The sequence below is a fragment of the Mustelus asterias genome, chromosome 26 (assembly GCF_964213995.1).
Source record: "Mustelus asterias chromosome 26, sMusAst1.hap1.1, whole genome shotgun sequence".
Classification (NCBI taxonomy): Eukaryota; Metazoa; Chordata; class Chondrichthyes; order Carcharhiniformes; family Triakidae; genus Mustelus; species Mustelus asterias.
This window is the reverse complement of record NC_135826.1, coordinates 15,148,246-15,156,289: the sequence shown is the minus strand read 5'-3', so window position 1 is coordinate 15,156,289 and position 8,044 is coordinate 15,148,246.

Below are 8,044 nucleotides of genomic sequence, written 5' to 3'. Positions count from 1 at the left end.
CCATAAATAAATCAATGAGGTCATGGATGTACTGTATACAAGAGCATTGGACTTCACCAATTTCGACCTGGACCAGGCCCAGCAGGATGAGAGGGCTGTTGGATTCGCCACCATAGCTGATCTGCCACAGGTGCAGGGGGCGATCGACCGCACTCATGTCACGCTACAGGTCCCGTGGCATCAGGGAGTCCTATTCATTAACAGGAAGACGTTCCACTCCCTTATTGTCCAGCTGGTGAGTGACCAGCAGATGAGGTTCATGCACATGTGTGCATGCTTTCCAGAGAGCATGCATGACAGCTACATCCTTGGGCAATTGCAAATACCTGGGGAATTGGAGGGTCACTCCAGGCTGCAGGGATGGTTCGTTGGGTCAAAGGATACCCATTGAGGTCTTGGCTAATGATGCCAGGAGGGAGGCCTGAGACCTCAGCAGAGGTCCACTACAACGAGCCTCACAGTGCCACCCAGTCTATGATTGAGTGGTGCATCAGGCTCCTTAAGATGTGCTTCCATTGTCTCGACAGGTCCGATGGGGCCCTACAATGCAGTCTCCAAAGGGTCTCCCACATGGCGGGGGTCTGCGTGCCCTACGTAACTCGGCACAGCAACGAGGCCACCGCCTTACTGATGAAGACCGATAGGAGTGGAACGTCTCCTCGGGTAAGGAGGAAGTCCAGGAGGGAGTGGAGGAAGAGGCCGGAGAGGAGACTTGAGATCGAGGACAGGCGGGGTGAAGGTTCTTATGAACAGAAGGATCCGGGCTGACCTCATTACTTCCTGCTTCACACAAGAAGAACACCATGTCACCCGACAGCTTAAGGAGCAACCCCCTATCCCAAAGACCTGTTTCCTCTGCAACCAGGAAAGGAGGGTTGCAGTAAACCTCAGTCATCAAAGCATAGGACCTGAGGAGTCCTTGTGCCTGCTGTTCAGAAAATGCAGGAGGGTGATGCCTGAGTCCTCTCAAGAATTATGTTATTTTCCCTTTGAGTGAGCCTAACCATTTGTCAGACTTTGAGGGCCTGTGAGAAGAGCTCTGTCCAGATGTGGTGAAGCGCTATCCCAGTGGGAGAAAGGTTAATGACAGTGATACTTAAACAGTTTTAATGTGGAAACATGTGCATTTGTAACATTAGTTAAAGACCCCCAGCTTTCGATGTCTAATTTCACCCATGCCCACTCTGTGCCCTGACTATTCCCTAGCTGTGTGAACCTTCCCACTGCGTCTATGTGTATTCCCAGGGTACATATCAGAAGGAGGTGGCCCGCCAAACTATGTGTCTCTGCGATGATGTAACAATTCTTGGTCACCAGTTAAGGGAAAAACAACAACACATTTACTTACAAGTAAAGGCCATACAGAGGCTTGCAGAATCTTGGCTGCAGCCAGCTCCTGAGAAGGTTAGAACATAGAACATAGAACAGTACAGCACAGAACAGGCCCTTCGGCCCACGATGTTGTGCCGAGCTTTATCTGAAACCAAGATCAAGCTATCCCACTCCCTATCATCCTGGTGTGCTCCATGTGCCTATCCAATAACTGCTTATTCCACACCCCAACCACTCTCTGCGTAAAGAACCTACCTCGGATATCCTTCCTATATCTCCCAACATGAACCCTATAGTTATGCCCCCTTGTAATAGCTCCATCCACCCGAGGAAATAGTCTTTGAACGTTCACTCTATCTATCCCCTTCATCATTTTATAAACCTCTATTAAGTCTCCCCTCAGCCTCCTCCGCTCCAGAGAGAACAGCCCTAGCTCCCTCAACCTTTCCTCATAAGACCTACCCTCCAAACCAGGCAGCATCCTGGTAAATCTCCTCTGCACTCTTTCCAGTGCTTCCACATCCTTCTTATAGTGAGGTGACCAGAACTGCACACAATACTCCAAATGTGGTCTCACCAAGGTCCTGTGCAGTTGCAGCATAACCCCACGGCTCTTAAACTCCAACCCCCAGTTAATAAAAGCTAACACACTATAGGCCTTCTTCACAGCTCTATCCACTTGAGTGGCAACCTTTAGAGATCTGTGGATATGGACCCCAAGATCTCTCTGTTCCTCCACAGTCTTCAGAACCCTACCTTTGACCCTGTAATCCACATTTAAATTTGTCCTACCAAAATGAATCACCTCACATTTATCAGGGTTAAACTCCATTTGCCATTTTTCAGCCCAGCTTTGCATCCTATCTATGTCTCTTTGCAGCCTACAACAGCCCTCCACCTCATCCACTACTCCACCAATCTTGGTGTCATCAGCAAATTTACTGATCCACCCGTCAGCCCCCTCCTCTAAGTCATTAATAAAAATCACAAATAGCAGAGGACCAAGCACTGATCCCTGTGGCACTCCGCTAGCAACCTGCCTCCAATCCGAAAATTTTCCATCCACCACCACCCTCTGTCTTCGATCAGATAGCCAGTTACCTATCCAATCGGCCAACTTTCCCTCTATCCCACACCTCCTCACTTTCATCATAAGCCAACCATGGGGGACCTTATCAAACACCTTACTAAAATCCATGTATATGACATCAACTGCCCTACCTTCATCAACACACTTAGTTACCTCCTCAAAATATTCTATCAAATTTGTGAGGCACGACTTGCCCTTCACGAATCCATGCTGACTATCCCGGATTAATCCGCATCTTCCTAAATGGTCGTAAATCCCATCTCTAAGGACCTTTTCCATCAATTTACCAATCACTGAAGTAAGACTAACCGGTCTATAATTACCAGAGTCATTTCTATTCCCTTTCTTAAACAGAGGAACAACATTCGCCATTCTCCAGTCCTCTGGCACCATCCCCGTGGACAGTGAGGACCCAAAGATCAAAGCTAAAGGCTCTGCAATCTCATCCCTTGCCTCCCAAAGAATCCTAGGATATATTTCATCAGGCCCAGGGGACTTATCGACCTTCAGTTTATTCAAAACTGCCAGGACATCCTCCCTCCGAACATCTATTTCCTCCAGCCTAATAGCCTGTAACACCTTCTCTTCCTCAAAAACATGGCCCCTCTTCTTGGTGAACACTGAAGAAAAGTATTCATTCATCACCTCGCCGATCTCTACTGACTCCATACACAAGTTCCCACTACTGTCCTTGACCGGCCCTAACCTCACCCTGGTCATTCTTTTATTCCTCACATAAGAGTAAAAAGCCTTGGGGTTTTCCTTGATCCGACCCACCAAGGACTTCTCATGTCCCCTCCTAGCTCTCCTAAGCCCCTTTTTCAGCTCGTTCCTTGCTAACTTGTAACCCTCAATCGAGCCATCTGAACCTTGTTTCCTCATCCCTACATAAGCTTCCCTTTTCCTTTTCACAAGACATTCCACTTCTTTCGTGAACCATGGTTCCCTCACTCGGCCATTTCCTCCCTGCCTGACAGGGACATACCTATCAAGGACACCCAGTATTTGTTCCTTGAAAAAGTTCCACTTTTCATTAGTGCCTTTCCCTGACTGTTTCTGTTCCCAACTTATGCCCCCTAATTCTTGGTTAATCGCATCATAATTACCTCTCCCCCAATTGTAAACCTTGCCCTGCCGTATGGCCCTATCCCTCTCCATTGCAATAACAAAAGACACCGAATTGCGGTCACTATCTCCAAAGTGCTCTCCCACAACCAAATCTAACACTTGGCCCGGTTCATTTCCCAGTACCAAATCCAATGTGGCCTCACCTCTTGTCGGCCTATCCACATATTGTGTCAGGAAACCCTCCTGCACACACTGCACAAAAACTGCCCCATCCGAACTATTTGACCTACAAAGGTTCCAATCAATATTTGGAAAGTTAAAGTCCCCCATGACAACTACCCTGTGACCCCCACACATATCCATAATCTGCTTAGCAATTTCTTCCTCCACATCTCTATTACTATTTGGGGGCCTGTAGTAAACTCCTAACAACGTGACCGCTCCTTTCCTATTTCTAACCTCAGCCCATCTTACCTCAGTGTGCAGATCCCCCTCGAAGTGCCTTTCCGCAGCTGTTAAACTATCCTTGATTAACAATGCCACTCCTCCACCTCTTTTACCAGCTTCCCTACACTTACTGAAACATCTATACCCCGGAACGTCCAACAACCATTCCTGTCCTTGTTCTACCCATGTCTCCGTAATGGCCACAACATCGTAGTCCCAAGTACAAATCCACGCCCCAAGTTCATCTACCTTGTTCCGGATGCTCCTTGCATTGAAGTAGACACACTTCAACCCACCTTCCTGTCTACTGGTACCCACCCTTGACCTTGATACCTTCCCCAAAACCTCACCACCCTCAACACTGACTTCTGGACTACAACTCCTTTTCCCACTCCCCTGACAAATTAGTTTAAACCCCCCTGAAGAGCCGTATCAAATTTCCCTCTCAGGATATTGGTGCCTCTCTGGTTCAGGTGCACCCCGTCCTGTTTGTACAGGTCCCACCTTCCCCAGAATGTGTTCCAATTATCCACGTATCTGAAACCCTCAGGGGGTTCTGCAACAGAAACCCCTGCTTATCAGGGTGATGCCCACTTGTTTCCCAATTGGTTTCCCCGGGCATATATACAAAGAAATTAGAAGCAGGAGTCCACCATTCGGCCCCTTACTCCTGTGAGAGTGATCCAGAAGCCACTAACTTGTCCCACCTTAGTGATAGTACCTGCGCTGTGGATCGTGTGGCGGAAACCTGTGTCGATTGACTGGCGCTGGTCTCGGGGGTTTCCTCGGGGCCTTGCTCCGAAGTTTCCTCTGAGCTGTTATCTCAGCGGGAGCAGCAGGAGATGGGCGATGCCAGATGGACCGGGTGCATCAGGGTCATTTCCTGCAACAACGAACACAGGGTTCATTGCTAGGGAGGGATATCTGGGCAGCATGCCATTTACTTGAGACATGTCATATGAATGAAGGATTGGCAAATGCTCATTTCTATGTCGCAGGCTGACCTCGCTGTAGCTCACAGTCCTTTCCTCCCCCACCAGATCCAGGGCTCTTTCCTTTAAGGGAGTGAGGATTCACAAGTTGGGGACCCCACATCCAGCTTTCTCCAACTCCCTCCTGTTATGGACCTGCAGACAGAAGGGAGGGTTGAAAGCCTGAAGGGCACTGAGTCTCGAGGGTGGGAGAAATGAGGTGATGCATGTCGGGGGCTGTGGCTCAGCAGGCAGAGGTTGTGATGGGGGTGCCAGAGGGGTTTGAGGCAGGCGCTAGGGGGCAGGATGCTGGAAGGATGTGGGGTGTCGGGGTTGGGGGGGAGCGGGGGTGTTGCACATTGCAGGCGCGACAAATGAGACTGATGGCAGGACAGGATGGACACTCACGCTTGCTGCCCGAATGAGGTCAGTTATTTCCTTCCTGCACTGGTGGCCAGTCCTCCATGCCGGTGCACGGGCACTGATTGACACCGCCACCGCCTCCCAGGGTCATTGGCTGCGTGATCCCTGGCTCGCCGCCCGTCAGGGAGGAAGAAAATGTCCACCCTCTCTTCCAAAGCATCTAGCAGCTTTCCCTCCATTAATCTTGGGACTCTTCATCTAGGTGCCATCTTCCTGGCATGGCTGCCATTGTTAGCGCTGATATCCAGCTCTCCGTTGTTAACGCCGTACAGCTGCAGCCACTTTGGGGGTGAGTCACACGCCCAGGGGGTCCATTCCAGCGAGAATTGCAGCGAGGCTCTTTTATTGCACTCAGTGCGACTCATGGCTCGCCGAGAAAACCTGCATCATTCACTTCCGTTTTTCGCTCGTTCAGCACTTAGGCTTTTTTTTCGTAAGATCACGCCCTGTTTTTGCTCAATTTCTCCTCCAAGACTCAGTCCTTTGCTCGCAAAGGTTTCCATAAACAAACCAACGTCTCCCAGGAAATACATTCTGACACTGTATGGGTGATGTGTGTCCCACCGTGAGCCAAGTTTAACAGTCACTTCCAAGCCAGGAAAAGCAGTTTCTCGTTCAAGGTAATAGTTTTGATTGGCACTGGATGAGCTAATGCATGATCCAGAGGGGTCAGATGTCAGCTTTTGCCTCTCCATAGCGAGTCAAGACCATTTCGACTCTGCAACAGTCAGATTGAAGTAATTGTCACCTTTAGGTCGCAAATATCAGAAATGGAAGGAATCAGAGAAAAAAACAGGTGAGGGGGTCAGGGGGAGAAAGTTGCTTTCCAGGTGTGAGTTTTGAATGTCTCGGATGGTGTCACTACACGCCACATGACTAATCAAACAGAAAAGCATTGGTTTACAATACGTAATAGGAGTATAAACCATTCATACTTTAATGTCTATTTCCTTCATTCCCTTTGATTTCCATACTCGCTTATTAATTCTCTGTCTTCCATTCCCAGCTTTGTTTCTCTCCCTTCTGAATCTGCTCAGGCTCCTGTCCCCCAGCCAAACCAGTCTAAATGATCCTCAATAGCATAAGCAATGCTCCCTGCCACAATACTGCTTCCCGGCTCTGCTGAGTGCAACCTGTCCGGCTTGTATGGGTTTCACCAGTCCAAGGACCTTTCCCAATGTCTCTCACTCCTGAATCATCTCTCCATGCATTCATTTGCACTATTCTCTGATTTCTATCCTTATTAGCATTTGGCATCAGGAATAATCCAGAGCTTGCTACATTTCAACTCCCTAAATTCTGCCTGCGGGACTTCATCCCTCTTTCTACTTAGTACTGATATGGAATGTATCTGTTCTGGCAGTTTGCACAGCCCTTCAGTGACATTTTTGACTTTGTCACTCAGGAGGCAACATTCCATCCTGGAATCATGACTGCGGCCAACGGAAAGCTTGTCTGTTCCCCTAACTATAGAATCTCCAAACACTATTGCTTTCTAGCCTTATACCCGCCTCTTGTACACCAACACCCATGGTATGTGGACTCTGCAATTAGCTGCACTGTTTGGAGGAACCACTGCCATCACTAGTTGTCAGAACTGTGTATTGTTGTCATGATAATGAAAGGAAAACATTGAATTATGTCTGGAAATGTTGGACTTTAAAGAAGACCAGATTTTGTTTTTAACTGGACACGCAAACCACAGGTTGAGTTGCTGCAGGACGATTCTCTAAGAGACAGCATGGAAACAGGCCCTTCGGCCCAACTTGTGAAACTTTTTTTCCAGACACTCACCACCACCAGACAATGGAACCCCTATCCTATAACCAGACAAGATACTTGTAAAATCATCCAGAAACTAATGGCCAGCTCCAGTTGGGACAATGGTCAGAACATTGAATACAGGAGTTGGGACATCTTGTTGAAGTTGTACAAGACATTGGTAAGGCCACACTTGGTCACCCTATTATAGAAAGGATATTATTAAACTAGAAAGTGTGCAGAAAAGATTTACTAGGATGCTACCGGGCCTTGATGGTTTGAGGTATAAGGAACAGCTGGATAGACTGGGACTCTTCCCTGGAATGTAGGAGACCTAGGGGTGATCTTATTGAGGTCTATAAAATAATGAGGGGCATAGATCAGTTAGGTAATCAACATCTTTTTCCTAAGGTAGGGGAGACTGGAACTAGACGGCAGAGGTTTAAGGTGAGAGGGGAGGGATACAGGAGGGTCCAGAGGGGCAATTTTTTCACACAAAGGGTGGTGAGTATCTGGAACAAGCTGCCACAGGTAGTAGTAGAGGCAGGTACAATTTTGTCTTTTAAAAAGCATTTACACAGTTTAATGGGTAGGATGGGTATAGAGGGATATGGGCCAAACGTGGGCAATTGGGACTAGCTTAGTTGTTTAAGAAAAAAGGGCGGCATGGACAACTTGGACCGGTTTCCATGCTGTAAACCTCTATGATTCTATAATGGGCATCTCATCAAGAGATTTCCTGTGTAATACCCAGATGGACATTTTGTGGATTCGCCTTCCCACTTGGAATACACAGAGAATGGGTTAAAAGCCGGCGGAATGCTGCCATCGGTTGTATTGTCTATTTGTGCTCTGTGAGAACAAGTGCTGAAAGTTTTGACACAGAAGAAAATGCCAGCAAGCACATTCACAATAACCCCCACAAACAGCCATTTTGCAGAAATCTCTCTCC